The following is a 21,030-nucleotide window of genomic DNA, read 5'->3' on the forward strand; positions in this document are numbered from 1 at the left end:
TATGATAGAGGGATTAAACAGCACATGCATTGAACAGCCTCGGCTCTGTTTTACATTTATGAGCCTGAAGATGGAACGGAACACTTTACTCCTCAGACTGATTCTGTTTTTGGGGTAGTCATCACATCCAAAAAGGTAAAACTCATTGACTGTTTCTGACATCTGCACTAAGTGACCCCAAACAGGAAGTACCTGCTGGCTCCAAGAAGCCGAAATCCCACAGACTTCTACAGAGAAATAAACAGCTGTTACTCTGTCATTCAAATGGTCAGAAGAGCCATTCTTTCTCCGACACCTTTTTGTTTTTAGATCTTCTTCATAATCCTCATTTTTTTTCTGTAGTTCGAGTCATAAACTGACCAACCGGACGCCTCAATAGAAGTAGGTGGAGCCGGCTGGCCCGTCGTCCGTCCGTCGTTAAAAATGACAGATTTCATGTAGCACCCTTTAAAGTGATGGGGCTGTGGCCTTCCAACAAGATCACTCGCCATTGGTGAGAGTGGTTGCCACAGACCGACGTCTGGCTTCAACGTGGCGGCTGAATAGACGTCCTTCTGTTAGACACTGCGGGAAATGTCGCCCTCACTCGGCTCGGTTCTCAGATGCAGTGGATGGTAAATCTCCAGAAAATACAACGCTTGTAAAATGTGTAAGGAGGTCATCGCCCACTCCACCTTTCAACTACTTACGCCATTTTTGTCAGCAACAACCGCAGCCAGATGTTTGTAATGGCTAGTGGCCTTGTCGTAAAGCGCCTTTGATCTGCCTCGACGTGTGAAATGTTTTGTCCAGAAATGTCACAAAAATCGCGAGAAAAAAAAGAGGCAAAATGGAGGAATTTGATCAAAATGAAGGGGCGGAGCCAAAACGTCACATTTGGATTTTGCTGTTTGTCTGTCTGCATGTTTGCTTTGTCATAAAATCAGCAGCGGTTCGCTCCGTGTTTGTGTCTTTAGCACGCCAGGTTTGTCAGCGACCCGCTCATGTTTACGCTTTTCCTGAGACAAATGCAGACACTTTCTCATGTCTCAAAGTCTAAAGTACAGAAACACAGTTAGGATATCAAACCTGTAAAAATAAAGTTTGACTTCTCTCACATGCGCCTTACATACCACATGTTTTGGCCTCTAGGGGTATCTTAATATCATTTGCACAGAACAGGATCCATTTGTCGTTGAGTGATGGATTGACAAAGAGGAACCTCAGTGGTTCCTTCCCTGAAAGCACAGACTTTCTTATGTCTGTGGGTGGCTTTAGTTTTTACACATTTGTTTGAGTTCAGACCCACTGGAGGGATTCCAGCATGGACCTCTGCATAAGGTCACAAAACCAAATCTCTGTCAAGTTTGAGCCCAGAATTTCACCAGAACCCTCTTTGTGCTGCATTCAAGGTAGACCCGCTGCTGCGTGCCAGAACGCATTCAAATATTAATAATGAAACTTCATTTCTCCACAGGGGGCAGCTTGTTTATGCCATTACTACTTCACCTGAAGCCACAAAAGCAACACTTCCCCCTTTGGGGGGAAGTCCCATAATGCCATCAAAGTACACCACAGCAGGCGTGAGTGAATTAAGAGGAACAAAGTTTGTAAAAAAAAAACTGTTGAGTGTTAGTCAAAGTATTAGTAATTTAGTTACTGGTGTTTAAGAAAATAAGGATGGCAATTAGTTAGAGTATTTGAAGAATAAGAGTATAACTTTATACAGGATATCTGTATAAATACTCTGTAGATAAATACTGTGAGGTGGGTAAAAACTCTGTACAGATAAACAGGTCAAACTGTGTATTTTCTAACCTGAACTTCAGCAAAATACCTCTGATCCAAGGTCAAACCAGTAGTTTACACCCACACTTTCAATGAAACTAAATAGCTCCAAAGAGAAGCAGATCCCCAGTTCTGTTGGATCCAACGTGATCTAGTTCCTACTCCCACGGTTTGACGTAGAACCAACACATCCAGACATCTCAATCTCCAAGTCCATACACTGTCAGAAAAAAGGGTACGGTTGGGGTACGTTTGTGAACACTTAGGGTACAAATGATGAATTTGTACCCTAAGTGAGTCATAATTACACCTTAGGGTACTCATATGTACCATTTAAGGATAAAAAAGGTACAAATATGTTTCCAACCATCAGAGGGCCCATATTTGGACCCTTTATTCCACAAACAAAGGTACAATCACTTGTGTGACAAAAGTAGTAATTCAAAGTGTATGAAACGTCACACAAAATCATTTAATACGTTGTTGGTTATTTGGAAAAAATGCACAAAATAACCAAATATATTTAAGAGACCACACATCTTTTATGACTAGTTCTGAACAGTACACAAGCACATTATATTTTGATTGTGCAGAGCATCAAGATAATAACTTTTAAACATGTATTAGTGTGAGCCTGTTTTGTTTTTTTTACTTATATAAGAGCTGTTTTAAGTTTTGCCTTTAATTTAGAGCAAAAGCACAATGTAGACAAAATTATTTGATGTTTTTAACCTTATATGGTGTACTTTAACTTGGCCTAAGTTCAATTTAAATTTCTAGTCTTTGAGCTGTTAATTTAAGTTATTTTTTTTTCTAATCATACATTCTCATAAAAAAGTAAATTTCTCTGTTACTACGTTACATTAAGTGTACATATTAGTACCTTTTAGCTTTTCTACCTACACAGGAAAAATGAGAGAGTACTTTTTTCGGAGTTACCATCAGTAATTTTTATTTAAGTAGGTGTAAAAACGTAGAGGAAATATGTTGGAGTAAACCAGCGAGACCACGCCCACTCTACTTTCTTAAGTTTCGTTTCTTCCGCCATTTTGTTATCCCGCAGCGGCCGGAGGAAGATAGAGGCTGTGACTGAGGTAAGTCTGCTAATTGCTCAAAAATAAGTTGGAAGCTTGTTTTTATCGGGTTCGGTTATTTTATCTGTAAGGAATAACTTTTGTGTAGTGGAATGCTGCTATTCCAGCGTGTATGTGCCTGTGAGGAGATTGCAAACTACGAGCGGGAGTTTTGCTAACGGTTAGCCTCAGCCGTTTGAAGTTCAGCTAAATGCAGCCATTAAATAAATTAAGCTGTTGTTTTTATTGGTGTTGTACTGCGTTCCGTTAAATACATTGAAATATATACATTTTTTCACTATATAATTCTGTCGCCGTTTTACCGATGTACGCTGGCGTTGATGCACCGGTTGTTGTTGCCACCCCCTCCCCCTCCTTTTCTTTTTCTTTCTGTCTTTCTTAGTAAGGAAGCCAGCTACTTTTGAAACGACCAGCTCCATAATTCCTGCTGATATTTATCAGGTCCGTCGAATTCAATGCGTTAACCATTTTAATCTGTAATGTGTAGGAGTCCAATTACGTTTTATTTTTTTACACCGCAGTATGGCGGTCCTTCCCATTTATATGTCAGCCTGCCTTAGCTGCTGTGCGCGCGCAGCCACCATTTCTCGAATGCAAGACAGTGACAGAGACTGTTTAGGTTGTCATGATCGCTCATTGTTGGTCAAGCGAAGTTTACACTGTGTATTGTTGATTTTGATCATTCTCCTGCAGAGATTTTTTTTAAATGGAGGTCCGTGATTCCAGATACTTGTCACGATTTCCCATACCAAAAACTCATCTAAACCAGGAAAAAATAATTTTTTTAATGAACTTCCAAGAAATAAATCTGTAGGCCCTTACAAGCCAGTGCATTGTCGTCAGTGTTTTTTTTTTTTTTTTTTTTAGCAGTTCTGCAAATTCTGCAACATTGCTGTGGCAGCTAGTGTGAACTGTATATTTCCCATCACTATTTTAAAATGTATTAATTTATTTGGAACAGGGCTTAGATCTGAATAAATGCTGTGTTGGTACCTTTTGGTGTTGTAATGTTTTTTTCTTTTTTGTAATATATAATTTTTTTTCCCACCAGGAAAGATGCAAGCTGTGAGTGAACATGTCGAATACCAAAAAAAAAAAAAAAATGTTTTGAAGTTCAGCTGACCTTCAAATCCTTTTGGGAATGCGGTGAGTGGAAACATCACAATTTCCAGCATTTTTCTTTACAGGAATCAGTCAACTTTGTGGATAAACTGTCAGCTGTGATGCAAACAGATTTTTTTAATTGCTTTTTAATTTAAAGATAATTTCTGTGCTGTATTCTAAACATAATTTTGCTGTGTTCACAGCTGCCAAAAAGTTCAACATCCCAACCTTGGACTTGAAAGTGTTTGATGACTCAAAGACAGAAGTTGATGAGCAGGTTTTTGATCTCCTGTTGAAAAACCCAAACCTTGGTGTGTTGGAAATTTGTCTGGCCGAAGATACAAATCCAGAAGGTGAAGTTTTTCTTTTAAATTGTAATTTATCTATTTTGTTTTGAATGGTTTTGGGTAAATTCCCCTTTGATGACTGAATTTATTTCCAAGGGAAATAATCTGTGTTTTTGCTTTCAAGTACATGCTAAATTAAGAACATTTTTGAGCTGAAGAGTTTTGATTATGTATTTGCATCAATAGGAGTCTGAGGGTTAATGATTTATTTGACAGGATAGTGTGGGGAACAAAAGACGGGCAAATAAGTATGAGTTTTTTATCCTATTGCTGTCTTAGACAAGATGATAAATCTGCTAAACTGTTAAGTTGGTCAGTATTTAAAAATCTTTTTTACTTTTTTTGTTTTTGCTATCATACTAATTTAAATATTACAGTAACTGAAAGCTTTAATACTTTGACAGATTAGCCGAGTTGTCCTGCAAAAACCTGCAATACCAGTTCAAGTGGAGATACTGAAGTGGACTCAGATGACACCATAATATTACAACTCAGTCCTACAACAAGACGAAGAGTTGAAGACACCTCTCTTGCCAAAGTAAGTAAATAATCTATTCACAAAGTCATTTCAAGCATTCAAAGTCAGGCTGTCTTTCCAATTCAGTTTAGTTGTCAAACAGTGCAGTAAGGCAGATCATCCAAACTAGTTTAAGGTTTTCTAGGGAAACAGCAGATTGCACCGAGTAAGTCACAACACGTTGAATACATTCTGGAATACTGTCCTTATCATACAAACATAATTCTTCTGTATTCCCTTCAACAAAGCTCTGCATAATTAACAAGATATTGACTATACGGGCGACAGTGGCTCAGGTGGTTTGAGTTTTCACTCAAATTGGGATGAATCAGGAACAGACAAAATAAATGCAGTTTGAGGAAGGTCTCTATTGTGATGCACCACATGAAATGAAGTTGGTCCGAGTCCCTCTGCTCTGCCGTATTCTGATGCGTCCACTTGCAGACGAGCAGATCCATTAACATCTTCATCATACTTGTCTGAGCTTGATCTAAACTATGGCCAGAAAGCTTCAATATTGCTCACCATTTTGGTTTCACCACTAATGTTAGTTTTAGGTTGGAAGGACTAAGCTAGTGGGAGAGGGCGTAAACAAAGGGATGATTGGACATCAGCAGAAGGTAACTACTGTGTCAATAGCCCCGCCTACAACTCAGAAGTTAATTTCTGATCAACTCCAAACCACTCTGCACAAACTGTCTTTAAACATCATCTCAAAGTGCTTTAACCCTAGTAATCAGTGCTTGCAGTTGTATTTTTTATTATTAATATGGACTTTTAAATTTGATCCAATAGGTGGTTGCTGTCATTGGTGAGGATGCATCATCCGTTGAAGGTCATGTGAATATCCTGCATATCCAGTACAGCAAGGTGCGAGAGGATATACTAAAGAAGTACCCTTTCTTGAAGACAACCTCGGGGGTCAGTGACATTTTAAATCAGTTCTCAGCTTAAAATACATTTTGAATGTCAATATAAGCTGAGACATCTGCTAAAATGAACATTAACAGCTTTAACTCAATTGTAAAAACATTGTAATTTTCTAAACTCATATATAAATATATAGTCATTCAAGCCAAGTAATATTTATACAATGAGATCACTAAAGGGAAAAGGCAATGAAAGAGGCAACAAAGAATATTAGAATGTTTTATGTCTTTTGTTTGTTTTAGTTGAAGTGAATGATTAATTTTCTAATTTTTTTCAATTTTCAGTTGTTTGATGATGTTGACCGAATGCATCCATCACCTGTCAGTTTAAGCCAGCGCTTCAAGGACGGCGTTTACCAGTATTGTGCCAAAGGTGCTTGAGCTTGTTCAAAGAAAAGCTCCATTAGCCAAAGTCTCCAAAGAAGCAAGAGAAGAGAAGCTTGCAGAGGATCTACTAGGTATTGACATAAACGTAATCCTTGGTAATCTTTAGTGTGTTTTATAGTTCTTCTTTTTAGAATTTGTATCAATATTATCTTATCGCATTTATGCATTTTATTATTTAAATTATGGATTTAAACTTGGTTATAAGTTTACTTTTTTTTTATCTATTTTTAGAAAATGTAGAATGCAGTAGAAAGATGTACTTAAAATGAAGTCTAGTGCTTCTTTTGTTAATGTCACAAGTTTTATTTCATGGTTTAAAAATGGTAACTGAAGTGCTGTTTACAATTGATCAAATGTTAAGGTTATAGTTACAATGAATGCAATGTGAACTGAAGGAAAAATATAGATTTTTCATTATTGTAAAATTGCTAATAATTGTAAATAAATGCATCCTGTTGTGACACTGTGAAGCTTAAAACATTCATACTGTGAATTGTCAGAATTGTAATTGTTTTGAATGTTTAATAAATGTGATAAACAGTATACTGGTCTTTTAATGTGCTGTATCTGGTACAAATTTGCCATCAAAGGGTACAAAAGGCTTGTCACTGGGGCAGTACCCTTAAAAGAACAAATTTGTACCTTTTTTAAAGGTACATTATGGTACCATAGCACTATAAGGTACAATTTAGTCCACAGAGGTACATATTTGCCTTTGAAAGGTACATACTGAAAGGGTACAGATACGCACCTATATGAAAGGGTACAACATTTGTACCCTTGAGGGTACTGCCCCAGTGACAAGCCATTGTACCTCTAAAGGTACAAATTTTGCACATTTTTTCTGACAGTGTAGTATACAAGGCAAAATGGCTTGAAAGACAAAAATGCTGACGCCCAGACAGTAAATATCAATTGGGTTTCCATTGGTTCCCCAAATTTCATCAAATTCTTGGTAATTGTAAGGAAAAGGTCAGAGTAAACAAAGCCGTTAAGACTTCCACCGAGGATCATTTTGATCAGTGTTGGTGGACGGAGCTCAGATGGGTCCTAATCTGGCTTTACCGTGCAGAGCGTGAAAATCGAGCATTAAAAGCAGCCAAAGAGAAAGAATTTTCCTGGATTACTGTTACAAGCCAGATACCATATTTTGTTGGTACATCGCAATCTTTTGTCCAAACACAAAAAACATAACAATGCTGCAGGCTTTAACTTTCAAGGCGCCATTTTGTTGGCCGCTGAGGAAGTGAGGTTTTTTTTTTTAAATTTGAACAATGATCTGGTGTTTTTCAGTATTAAAAGCGATTTAAAAAGTTGGATAATCATCAGGACCGGTGCAGGGTGTACCCCGCTTTTGATCAACAGTGGCTGTGATAGGCTCCAGCAACCCCATGAAAAGGGATTTAGCCGGTTCTGAAAGTGAAGTGCTTACGTAAATAACTGACTGACGCAGAGTAAAAGCAGCCTTACCCTGATATGCATCACTCTGCTACTGCAGTAAAGTTGCCTGTAAAGTTTACTACCATAAAGTGTTGCATGTCAACTCAAAGCTTCGTTTCTCCGCCTCAGAATCCCTTGGATTTACGTTAATGGTGTAAACGCTTGAAGAGTTACAGTAGTTCAGACATTCTCTGTAGCATTAAAGGGTTATTCAATGTCTGGATTAGGATCCTGTAGTAGCAGTTGGTGGGCAGTAAAAATACAAATTTGCTGTGATTTCGATGTCAAACACAAGATGGCGCACTTGATGAAACGTTAGATAATTTTGACTAAACATTGCTTCGTTTTTCTTTTTTAATTTGACAGACTTTTCTTGCAGATTCAGTGCTGGTTCTCCTCGATCCTGAGGTTCTAGGTTAGAATCAGGTACTTCAAGTTCAGCACATCAGCAGGAAGCATCAGCCTCCGTTTGACCGCAGACTCTGGACGGAGTTATTCAATCATTTCCTAAACTTAATCAAATCCAAAACGAGACGAAAACAGGAGCCAAAAGCGAGAACTCTACGACAACTACCAATCTCCTTTGGATTTTATTTTTCGTTTTCTCTGCTCCCCTTTTGAAAAACACACTTACTGGTGATCCCTTTCCAAGCCAGCCGAGATGGGAGGTTAGGGGTTCAAGGTTAGAGGTGGCGGAGGTGAGGGACCACAGATCAGTTCACTGTTTAGTAGGTTTGACTGTGTTTTCAGGGGCTGATGGGGGATTGAGGGAGAGCTCATGTGTTAGTGTAACTGAAGCTGTCATGCAGCCCCGGGGTCACCTCCCCAAAGCATGCCGGCTGTCTCTTTTAATAGACTAAACACATATGTCTCCCCCATGATGAGAAGGGAAGGGGGTGGGGGGTGGACGGCCAGGCTGGCTTCATAATTGGCCTGTCAACGTTTCCTAATGGTTAAAGGGAATTGACAATAACACGAAACGCTGCGTTTGGCCACCGTTTGGGGGCTGCAGCGTCTTTCTGAACTTCATGCATCACAAACATTTAATGACTGAAACCAAGAGAGTCGCCCACTTTTTGTTCACACATCCGTAAGAGTTCTGGAAAAAAAAGGCAGTTTCTGTTTCTCACAATAACAAAATTGTGGTCGACACCACAACATTTGGTTGGAAATAGTTGATTTTTTTTAGTTTTTCAAGATCCTATGCAAAGTGCAGTCGTTTGTAAAAACTGTTGATTTTTCTTTCTTTCTTAAATAACATCCTGCGGGGGAGTTGGGGTTAGGGTGTTTACTGCATTAAAAGCCTCATCCGTCACCTGAAGTGAATTCTGGATTCAGAAACCGGTGAGTAAAGTCCAAGGTGAGACCGCCGTTCCCGTCACCTGCAGACGCCATCATGTCATCGGCGTGTTCTGCTCTCCTTTATTGTTACACGTCTGGTTGGTATATGCGGCAAAACACAGGTGGTTGAACTACAGTAGATGAGTGAAAAGCAGAGTCGGTGAGTGACTGTGTTCCTGTGATGAGTAGGACTGTGGTGGTTCAGGCTCAAGAGCGCCTCCAATGAAAGTCCGCAAGTAAAACTTAGAGAGCGGGAAGATCTGCAACCCCGTGCAGTTCAGGTTTTAGTCAGACAAAATAAATCCTGAGGTTTAACGTCTGCTGAGAAGACACCAGAAAGGAGCAACGATGTTTGAAGAAATGACCATCCTTGCATTTGGTGCCAAAGAATTTCCTTTCATCCCATCGTGGTGGTCATCAAGCTCAGTGTGGATGATCCCAGATGAAGACAATGGAGACCAGAACAAGGCCTGTAATTAGTTAACGTTTCTGGACTCGTTTTCTGAGTTCATTACTGATGAACAACAATTGCCTTAAGTAGTATTTAGCAAACAAGAAGAAGATCTGGAGTTAAGAGGAGGAGCAACAAAACTAGATGCTGGACAATCTTTAATGTCCCACAAAAGCGTTCCCAGTGGTCTTTTGAGTGTGAAGTTGGTTTCTTTAACCAAAATCTAAAAGCCTGTGTCGCTTTTTTAGGACATAGTTTCTGCAGAGCGGCAGGAGTTCATCAGAAATTCAACTCTGGGTTGTGGATGGGCTTGTTGGTGCAGAGCCTGCCCTGACTTCCCATCATCCATTCGTTTACTCTCTCCTGCCAGCTCTCAGCCCCTCTCACCCCCAAAGCTGGCATTAATCTGGTTTAGATCCCGATTCCAGGACCACAAAGACCAGCATGGATCGGTTTGGAAGTGGATGCGTCAGAAAGGGGCGGAGCATGGAGACTTTGGCCCATCAGCTGTAGCTTCTACGTCACCGCTAAAGGCTTTTTGGTCTGCGCGATGATTTCAAGGAAATACTCAGAAATGCAATTTTAAGCGTAATTTTCTTCATACAAAAACACAATATTTTAATGGAAAGTGTCTGTTTAAGGAAGCCTAATTCTCTAATTAGTCGTCCATTTAGCATAATGAACATGTATGAGATAAATAAAATAATTCACTTTCCCCACAATGCAGTGCTAATGTGGAACATTCGGTTCACTCTGTGGCATCCCTTCTAAAAAATACTTAGTACACAACTTGAGAACGTTAAGGGAAATGTTTGCTTTTAAAAGCATAATTTTGTGAAACCAGAAGAAGTTCCTTTCTGCTGGATCAGAACACGGTAACAGAACTTCCTACTAACACAAACAACCTCTAGAAATAATCGGAAGTTTTAGCACAAATATCGTTTTTTAAAATTATTTTAATATTTGAGGCTTTTGAAGAAATTTTAGAATGTTAGGAGCTTCAACTGAAATCATCACGGGAATTATTTCTAAACTAATCCTGCATAAATGAAAATGTTTGTCTCAGACAAAGTGGTCAGAACTTAAAGGGTCTTTAGGGGTAAAAAGGGGGGGTGAGGGTGGCACCAAAAGGGGTCCAGAACGGAGGCTGTGGCCCCACCCACCGCCATCACACTTCAGAGAGCTGCCGGCTGCACTGTTGAACTTGGCCTTGCCGTCACTCTGGAGTAACCAAACACCGAGCGCAGAGGGGCCCGACAGACCCGTGGATGTGGGGGGGCGGGGGAGGTCCCGGGCCCACTGGGACGCAGAGTGCATTTCAAACCCATCAGTGTCAGTTAGTTCACTAAGTGGTGACATAATCACCATCACCGCTGCCGGTCCTCTGGGAGAGGCGGGTAAAGGGGCGGAGAGGCGTCGGGGGCCCACCCCCTCCACTAACCCGGCAGTCCAGCCGGTGGCGGTCGTGGGTGGCTTCACCAAGCAGCCGCATGCGAGCAAATCCAGAACCCGTCCGGATTTAGTCAAGAAGTGAACCTGGTTTGTTTAACAAAGGAGGAGGTGATGGAACTTCCAAAACCCGTTTAGAACCGACATGCTAACATTAATTTGACATCAAGAAACTTTTCATGCGTTCAAATATGTGCTAAGCTTTTATTTATTTATTTATTTGTCCTCAAAGGAAGGGGGGCCTTCAACTGTCTCGTTCTGTGTGACTCCATTTATTTAAAAAAAAAACAACCCGATTCGGATCAAACCATTTTATGTTTCTAATGAAGACATGACGATCCTGAATGAGGTGAAGCCAAATCCTTCATGAGAAGAGAAAGTGTCAAAAGCTCACAAGTAGCATAGTGAAACTACATGAAAAAAGAAAACAGAACTCTGGGTAACATTTGTCAGACCAGGCAAAGTCCTGACTGGACATTGAAAGGATAAATTAGTGTTGAAAAGCAAAAATGAACAATTATATCAAAGAAATCAAATGTTTGCTGCTACATTCCTTTAAAAAAACTGCTAAATATACCTGAACAATTGTCAAAAATACTAAACAATTACTAATAAAAACATGACCAAAGAAATGTGGTTGAATGATGCTAAAAATACAAAATAAAGCTGCTGAAAATAATGAATGAGAAAAAAGATTGTTTAATATTTTTTTATTATTTTATAATTAAGATCTAGAGTCTGAATTGTAGAATTTTTTAAAGCTAAATTACAAAAAATGAAATAAAGCAAATAGAATTCATACTGAGAAGCAAATTTGAGATAAAGACTCTTATATATATATATATATATATATAAAGCTGTTTTTAATCTTAACCAATAAGGTTTTCCCCAAAAATTCAGAAGTGATTGCATTTCTAGTAGAATAAATTCTTAGAAGACTATAAAACAGAGAGGAAGCACGAATCATTCAAATGTACAGTAGCCTTTTATGAAAGATGATTTTCAAATGCAGAAGTTACTAAATTGTGGTTTTTTAAATGTGTCATCACCAACATGTAGCTTAACACGCCAGTCAAAGCCGCTTTTGTCGAACATAAGAGTGTGAAATCAAGGTGACAGCGCGGAGCGGCCTAATGAAGCTCGCTCTGCTGCAGAGGAGCACCAAGGTGCATCTGTCACCGTTCTGCTTCCTGTTTCAACCACATTAATAGTGAGGAAACTACCAGGCCTGTCACAGGAAGACAGCAAAGCTCCATCCAAATGACTGGCAAGGCCTTTTCACCCAGCACAGCTTCTTTTTCACGACATACCCACACGTTTCCATCTGAAAACCCTCGCCGCCCCCATGCGCGGTCTGCTGATGGTTGAAGGTCCCTCCTGCCTTTCGTGGTGCTTTATGCCGTTTTTTCCCCCTAGAATTTGAAACAAGACTCTCATAAACTGAAAAGTTCACTTTGAACCCACAGGAATGAAGCTTCTGGGTAAAATATTTGTGTTTCATGCTTGGTAAAAATGAGAAAACGAAGCACTGAACATCTGAAGGTCGGCACTTTCTGTGAGTCAGTCAATGCTGATGCCTTCACGGCTCCAGGTATTAAAGCTCCTCTGACATACAGGCGGGTCTGAGAGACCCTAGTCAAACCCTAGGCTTCTTTCTAATGCAAGTGTGGCGTCTGTTTGGTCCACAGCAGAAGATGTAATAAAGTCAAGCATTTCCATGATTTGACCCTTATATAATTTGGAGGAAACGGATCCCTCCCCCAGCCAGATAATGGTGTGTTGCTTCAAGGCAACACTGGGAAAGGAGAGTAGTAAAAGCACCAGATGGTCATCAACTCTATTGGATTTGAAGTTTTACAGTACAACAAACACAAAGTAGCAAACAAACATGGAACATCAGAGCAACAAATTATATCCATAAACTAGGATTTTTACGTTTCTCCAGGGTTCATCGCCTTTCCTGGGTGTGGAATTTCAGGAAGCAGCTGCCATCAGGTGTAAAGCAGAGGTGAAAATCGCATTTTCTGCTAAAAAATAAAAAAAAAGAAGAACTCTAATTGCTATAGGACCAGTATGCATGCACGTACAGCAATTACTGTTCCAACTGATCCCTCACTGAACCCTGAGCTCATAACCTGATTCATGAATCTCCACTTCCTCTCTGTTTTTCTGAAACTTTGCTGTCCTCACTTTGGGAGGGAATCTCCCCAACCGAAAGTTCCCCAAGTCTCCTTCCATAAAAGGTTTTCATGTCCGTTTCCTGTGATGGTGAGTGGATTTGAAGAAAAAAAAACTCACTGACTGTGATCATTTACATGCTTACAAACGCATATCTACACATACAAATGCATTATGTTAGCTGAAACACATCAACTAACTGCACAGTGTTGCAATTATGACGCACGGATGACATCACACTGTGTAAGTAGCGTTGCTAAGTCAGGAAGGTGACAGCTCCTTACTGACCGTATGCCATCGCTGAATAGGGGGTGTGCATGTGATACTTCAGTGTCCGTAGGTGCGCGGTGTGACGCGGTGTGACGCGGTGTGACGCGGTGGGACGCCGTGTGACCTCTGGTGGCGCCTGCTGTGCAGCGACCAAGGCCGCCAGCTCCATCCAAGAAGCGTCATCCAGGTGTCGGTCATGTGACTCAGTTAAATAGAAAAAAGCCTTTCTATTGCAGTTTTTGTGAAATATTTTATGTTTTAGAAAACACAAATCATACAACAGCAACAGTGAGGAGGAATTCCTGGTGAAAAGCCTCCAAACTGCACGGCTTCCTGCAGCTTTCAGTCTTTTCCTGTTCGGTACGTGAAACACATTTTGGGGTTTCAACAATGACTTGCAATTTCGAAGTATTGCTTAGTTTGCCTCACAGATACCTTCTTCTAAGAACGTGTAACCGGCCAGATATTTGTGAGTCACAGCACTTTGAAACGTCTACTCTGAAATTGTGACTAATTCTATCTTGAGGAGACCCACTCATACAAACAAGCATGTGGGAAGTTCTGCGCTTCACGTGTGCTGCCATACATCAAAAACACATACGTGACAGTAGCTTGGCTTTTTTTCTTCTGTCTGTTCTCTTATTTTTATCTGTCTGCGGCTTTACCTCTTAACACTAACATAAGAAGCAGGCGGCTTGGTCCAATCTAAGAGGAGATGCTTATCTTTTGTAAAGCTACATCATCCGACTTGTGCGGGATGCTGCCAGCGGTGGTAGCTGTGAGCGAAAGCCAACACGCCGCCATCAGCTCTGGTTTCTGTGCAGCTCAGTCCTGGTCAAATGACAGGAAAAAATCCCCGTCTGGACGACAGTAAAACCGTCTCAGTGTCTTACGATGGACGGGACAAACGCTTATCTTGTACTGCTGATAAGGAGCCAATTGAGATCCGCTCTATCACACAATATACATTGTCTGTCACTATCAAAGGGTTACGATTGGATATAGTAATGAACGTTGAATGAACTAATCATGTAGCATGAAGAGAAAAAATATGTTCTATTTTTACTGCAGAACACAAGTTTCCAAATTTCTTACCAAAAACGCTGTAAACATTTCTAATCAGGAGGAATCAAAAAAATTAAAGTAAAATTGAAAAAAGATACAATAATGTACTCTAAAAATGCTTAAATGATGGATTAGCTGTGTACAATAAAAATAAAAAACTTAACTGCTGAAAAAGTTCATTAAATTGCCAAAAAAAAAGTTTATGTCTACTAAAACTGGGGAATCTGTAAAACCGCAGTTATGCAAGTAGATTACTACAAAAAAGTACTATATAATATATATATATATATATATACATACATATACATATACATACATATATATATATATATATACATATACATACATATATATATCGAAGTATTGCTTAGTTTGCCTCACAAATACCCTCATAGATACCTATATATTATTAAGAAGCAAAGCAATAACACAAAACAAACAATTATATATGTGTCAGATGCAAACCAGTTCAGAAAAAAACATTGGGACACTCAATGTCAAATTTGTTGAGTTTTAAGTCTAATTTATTTCAAAGTAATGTGTTAAAGACCTCTGAATCAACTAAGATAGATCTGTTTTTACATTTTATATCAAACAAGTCCAAATTACAAACCTACAACCGAGCAGGGAACGCTACAAAGTAGATTTGAAACCATTTCATTATATTTTTCTAGTCTAATGTAGTACTGTAACTAAAGTACTATACTAAAGTAAAGTTATTCTAGCTATAGTTTACAGTAAAATATCAGTGCTACCTTTAGTTAAGTCTGTGTTAGTCATGCTAACAAGGGCATATTAAAATTGTATGTTATTTATTGTAATCTGATTGGTCAGTGTATGCGGTTTGAAGCTTTTTGGACCATCCCTCCATCCGTAGTTTTGCTTGTATCTGCGTTTAAGACGGGTTGATTCATTATGATGCTTTCTTTGACATTTACATTTGATTTCTTTTAGGTTTCACATCCAAGTTGTTTCATAACCGTTATTGATCGGCATAAGGTTGTTTTGGGAACTTCAAGCCGGACGCTGAAAAGTCAATTCTAACATAAAAAAGTCCTAAACTGATTTTGATACTGAATTTTTCAGTCCATCATTCTCAAATCAAGTGGGATTTATCTTTTTATTGAAATTGAAAAGGAATCATTTGGTGCAAAGGTTTGGTTTGTGAGGAGCAGTGTGAGCTTTGCTCAGACCTGAAGTAGAGTCAGAGAGCAGAGCGATGATGACGACCCATCACTAAGAGGGTCACTTATTTTACCTGGAGTCCTCTTTCCTGACCCAACCTTATAACCACCATCAGGGCTTCACCTCCGCACGACTCCAGACGTCATTAAGCCTCTGCGTTTAATCTGCACCGCCGATAAGGCGTGAGCAGCTGCGCGTACGCACCAACGCTCCTGCATACGTGTCAAACTGCGTCACATCATCACACCATAAAGTCAAATCTCCCTTTTCTTCTCTGTTATTGTCTGAACTCCATGGGCGGACATTAAAATTCATCAGGACGAAACAGAAGAGAGCGTTTTCCTGACGCCCCTCGAACACATCGTGAAAACACTGCTGAGATTGGAAAGAGCAAACGTTGAAGCTGTGACTAAAGACTGTCAAACTTTTCTCATCAGGACGATCGTATCTCCCGTTTTCACCCACTTGGCTCATTTACGGCTTAAAACTGAAGAAAAATAAAGAAAAAAGATTGAACAGATTAGATGAAGCAAGAGGGGAAAAAGCAGATTTATCTGTAAGTGTTCAGGTCCTGGAGTGTGTCAGAGAGCTGCCATATAAGGTCGTGTGGTTTAGGTAAAGAAAATAGACCAAAAAAGCGATGAAGACCACGGTGGGCTCTTCTGCAGAGCTAAAGGCTCCGTTCTGCAAAGCATTCTGGGCCGGATTCACTTTATTCACAATTAGATAAACACAGATGTTTTTGTTGCAGGGATTTAAAAAGAAAACAAAAAAAAGATTAAGAAAAACTACGAAAAGTTTATTTTGCTTTGAACCTGTGATCCTAGCTCAAGAATTTTGTCCTTTTTTGGGGTAAAAAATCCAAACAAACTGCATTTATTTTAATGAAACACAATTTAAAAATGTCAGAAATATTTTCTTTCACATCAAGATATTTGACCAAAGTGGGAAAATGTTTCTAAAGCACATTAAACGGTTGTGACTAAAGCGGTAGGAGGTGTTTTAAACCCATACCAGCCGTCTTCACTCAGCGCTGATCGTCTGATAAAGAAAACTAAACCATGTTTCAAATTATTAAAATGCAGAACAATATTTTACAAATAACACTGAGGTTTAAATTCAAATACAAACAAGTTTGTTTTTATTTATGATTATTAATCAAAAGACAATAGCGACTATAATAATTAAAAGATATATTTTCCTTCCTTTAGGACACAAACAGAACAGACATAATAGTCATTTTCTAAATATATTTGCGCTTCAATTATTGTTGCACTTCAAATGTGCAAAAGCAGGGCAGATAAGCGCCGGTTCCACTAACAACCATCATTTTATTCCTTAAATGCAGCATCCCCGCTCGATTAAATGCAATTGGATGAAAAAAAAAAAGAGACAGACAAGTTGGAGGCAAACAGGTTGTCAAAGGGGATTGTGGGAAGAAAGGGGAGATTCGGGTAGCGAGGAGCGCCTGTAAACCCGGCAGAGAGCCGGCGTGTCGCTGCTGGACCGTCGCCCATCTCTTTATCAGCTCGGCAGCGGAGGAGAAACCCACAAAATATGTTTACACGGCTGTGATAAGATCCGGCACTCTGCAGGCACAAACACCGACACTGCAGACGCTGAAGGTGCACACAACAACCCCCCCACAGGTGGGACTGCACAGAAAACGGCTGTTCTGACTGAAAGATTTCAGAATTGTACTCGAGGTTATCTCTAAATTTAAAAAAAAAGTTCTTTACCTTCCTTTAAAGCAGCATTTTTTTTAGACACTTTAGTGCATCAGATGCGGCGTCAACATTTTGATGAGTCATTAAAGATCTGATCATCTTTAGATCTGTTTTCAAAGCGTCTTCAGATAACGATTGGGCTGTTTTGGATCCTAATCTAAAAACCTGGGTCTTTTTTTTCTTTAGGACATAGTTTCTGCAGGGCGGCAGGAGACACAATGGAGCGTATTTTGTTCCTTTTTATTTTTTATTCTTTTTTCAAACAATGCAGAAAAAAACAAACAAAGTACCTGCAGATTCTACAATTAAACATTGAAGTAGAGGTTGACTTGTTTAAATACCGTTGAAATAATCAATAAATGGTTGCCATGTTTGATAAAAAAGGTTTTCTTGCTGTCTCAATGGAAACGTAATCTTTTCTAAATTTAAACAATGCATTATGTTTCTTACCAACAGAAGAACTGAATAGGGTGATACAACATAACTTAACTTTTGCTCCTTTTTAGACTGGATTCTTTTCCGTCTGCTCCTGATTTGCAGCGATTACAATAAAGAAATCCTCAAACATGCAGTTTTGGGCTAAATTTTCTTCATAAATGTGCTCCATCGTTCAAAGCACCATCGTCATTGGAGCGGTTCTTTAAGCTCCAGCCTGGTAAAGTTGTGAGAAAACTAGGATTCACCTGAGACAAAGCTGTCCCTTTCAAACGGTCCACGTTTATGCAGAGATGCCACTGAAAAGGCCGGCGTTCACGGAAACGCAGCTGCTTCCCTGGTTCAGGTGACTAAGCCCACTACTGAGGAGGCGGACGCTGCGTTTTCTATGAAATCTGCCACCAAAAATCACTGGAAGGAGCCACAACGTAAAAACAAAATCCCACTGAGTATTTTGTCTGGTTTCTAGTTTAAATATCTATTTTTTTAAATCTTATTTTGATAGAAGACAAAACTGACCTAACAGGAACTTTTCAGTAAAATGATTTAAGACGATAAATTCAGAAAATCTTGTTTGATCCTAAAAACATTTTATGTTTTAGTAAAAAAGTTGTATCTTTATACAAGCAGAAGTTTTATTTATTGGTTATTTAAGGAATTGACTCTTAATTTGTAGATTTTTTTGAGTTGATCCTAACGTGTTTATTCTAGTATTATTTATGGGTAATTATGGTCTAGAAATGAGGATAGCTGGACTGTTGTGTTGCTTAAATCTATATATGGGGGGAAAGTACAAGCATATATATTTTACTTACTATAAAGATATAAAACTCTTTTCAGGATTATTTTTAAAACATATTTATAGATAATTTAAAGGTTTAATTCCATCTTAAAAGGACAAATCATCACAACTTATAGTAAGAAATCTCACCAAGACCAACACTACTGGTTCCATTGGCAGAAACATGCATTTCATGTTTAGAAGATATTTTTCTAAAGTACCAAGAAGATTAGCTGTAGATTTAGCATTTTTATACTAAAAATGATTTTAGATCCATTTATGACATTCTAGATATTTTAGCTTCTCTTTCCAGGCTTTTCTGAACATTTGATAATTTATCGTCTCATTAAAAACTAAGATCTAAAAATAAGAAAATTATTATTATAAATGAATCCAAATCCTGTTGCTCCAAACTACTGACCACAGTTTAAGACTCAAAAATACCACTGTAACTTATAAATTCAAATTTAACGATTGTAATTTTAAAGTTTAACAGCTTTTACCGTCATTCTTTTGGAAACAAGACGTAGTTTTAGATGCTGTGAGGATTTATTAACCTGTACTAAGAATCTCCTATTGTTCTAAAATGAGTTGTTCCTACTTATTACACTAGTTGGAATTGTAATAAACTACAATGCGGTTCTTAAAACGATACAAACCATTTGATGAGAACTAGCACCAAAAAAACTATTCTTTAGATCAATTTAGGGATTTTCTTCTCCTTTCCTAGAATATCTCTTCTTGCAGTGTCCTTTGAAAAATAACAGGAGTTTCTTTTGTTTGTTTCACTTCAATTTGAGGTCTGTTTTGAATCTTTTAACCTCCTCCACACAGAAGTAAAGTGTCTGCAGGAACTTCAGGCTTTGCATCACGGAGCTGCTGCAAAGCGGCTCTGTCATATTTACAGCTTTTGTGAAAAATGACTGCAGCTGCACGTTGGAGGGCAGCACAATGCCGCCGCAAGGTCCTCCCAGACAAGTACCATTACTGTTGATCTTTTGGCCTCTGCTGCTGCTGCTGCTGCTTCTGATGACACACTTTAAAAAAATAAAATAAAAAGGGGCAAAAATAACAGAGAGATCAAGACCTTATCACACAGGTTTGGAAGAAAAATATCCTCCATCTGCATTTATACATACTTATGTTAGACCTTTTTATTATTCAGAACAGGCAGCGTACAGTGCCACGAAAATGGGAATAATCTCATGCAGCAGATTAACTGGATTAATTAGGGTTTTATTCATCAGGGTGAATTGGTACCTAAAGAGCTTCTCCCTGCAATGACAAGGAGTTTTCACCCTTAATTATCTTGAGCAAGGCAGTGCTGCGTGTGCAGAGCGCGCACCAAAGACGCCGCTTTAATGCCGTCGTCAAAACTTTATTTCTCTTAGCTGCAGCGCTTTGCAAGAAAGAAGCAGAAACGTCGTCTTCCGTGCAGAATTTTTATTGCGTGAAGTCGCTCTTCACCACAAACCAAGATGTGCAGATCGAATGCCTCCTCTGGCCCATCGCTTATCTATTCATCACTTTCCACTCAGTCAACCCTGTCAGACACTTTCTCTGTCAATAACCAATACTTATTAAAAACCACGTGCAGTACTGTACATGCGCTCGTGCGAGCAGCTGGTGTGAGAAACGAACACCTTCATCACTGAAATGTTTCACTTTTACCTAAGTGGTCGGGACAGATCACACTCAATCTGATGCTTCATTTTAGAACATTATTTAGGACTTTTTGATGATTTTTTTTCATCAAATTGCTCTGTAGTTTATTTTTTGACACAAAACAACAAAAAATCAAAACATAAAAACTAAATTTACTCAATTTTTTCATTAAAGTACACATTTGATCATCTATTGATGCCAAAAACCAAAAACCTGTCTTCATTCGACATTTGCCTCCGAGTTGTGGGTGAGGCTGTCGCCATGGAGCAACCACGGCCCCCCCAATTCCCCTCATTGTTGTGGAAAGCTCTCCGTTTACAGCCGCTGGCTTACAGCCCCCCCACACCCCCAACCTCACTAGCGGTGCAGCAAAAATGGCGAGCAACATCGGACGTCCATGGATCTATTTGTTGGCGGGTGGATGCATCGGAATGGAGCGGAGCGCGGGGCTGGTGGCCCCGCCCCCAAGCGTATTGTCAGTTTGAATAAAAAATAGTTTTCTTTCTGCACGTCCATCATGAGAAAAGGCCACAAGAACGTGGGAGTGGGTCTTTAAAGAAGAAGGTGAATGCCCACCCTCTTGCTTTACAGCCCCCCCACGGGGGGCTGTAAAGCAAGAGGGTGGACATTCACCCCCCAGGTCCGATGCCATGCTTGAGGCGTCTGCTACGCATCGGCTTCATTTATGCAGCTCAGATCGGGTGAACAGATCGACACAACGATCCTCTGACCGCCGTTCCTCCGTTCTAACATCCCCCAGAAGCTGCAAAAATATAGCAGAACAAAACTGAGAGGAAACGCCGCCTCCTAGCAACGAGTTCAAGCAGCCATGTCTGTAAATAAAAAAAACCTGTTTGCTGAGAAAAGAAATAAATAGAAGCTCATCAGATTATTCAAA

At 39.4% G+C, this 21,030-nt stretch overlaps 1 protein-coding gene and 1 long non-coding RNA gene across 18 annotated transcripts in view; one reads left to right on the forward strand and one right to left on the reverse strand.

Moving 5' to 3' along the window:
* LOC111946946 (uncharacterized) overlaps positions 1-21,030 on the reverse strand; it is a 508,119-nt gene that overhangs the window by 326,653 nt on the left and 160,436 nt on the right. For all 11 annotated transcript variants that reach the window (XR_013653695.1, XR_013653696.1, XR_013653694.1 and 8 more), the window contains exon 4: positions 12,137-12,238. The gene's annotated coding sequence lies outside the window, so the exon portion shown is untranslated. The remainder of the gene's footprint in view (positions 1-12,136; positions 12,239-21,030) is intronic.
* On the forward strand, positions 1,991-6,508 carry LOC111946935 (uncharacterized). Of its 7 annotated transcripts, XR_013653493.1 has the most exons (8): positions 2,001-2,861; positions 3,913-4,007; positions 4,169-4,318; positions 4,529-4,560; positions 4,717-4,850; positions 5,381-5,449; positions 5,625-5,750; positions 6,044-6,500. It is a non-coding gene; the product is annotated as an uncharacterized LOC111946935 (long non-coding RNA). The 7 variants fall into 7 exon arrangements; XR_013653491.1 differs by having other exon boundaries at positions 1,991-2,861; positions 4,717-5,449; positions 6,044-6,508; XR_013653490.1 differs by lacking the exon at positions 5,381-5,449 and having other exon boundaries at positions 2,006-2,861; positions 4,534-4,560; positions 6,044-6,497.

Source organism: Oryzias latipes, chromosome 23 (assembly GCF_053564925.1).
Source record: "Oryzias latipes strain Hd-rR chromosome 23, Olatipes_Hd-rR_3.1".
In the NCBI taxonomy this organism is placed as follows: domain Eukaryota; kingdom Metazoa; phylum Chordata; class Actinopteri; order Beloniformes; family Adrianichthyidae; genus Oryzias; species Oryzias latipes.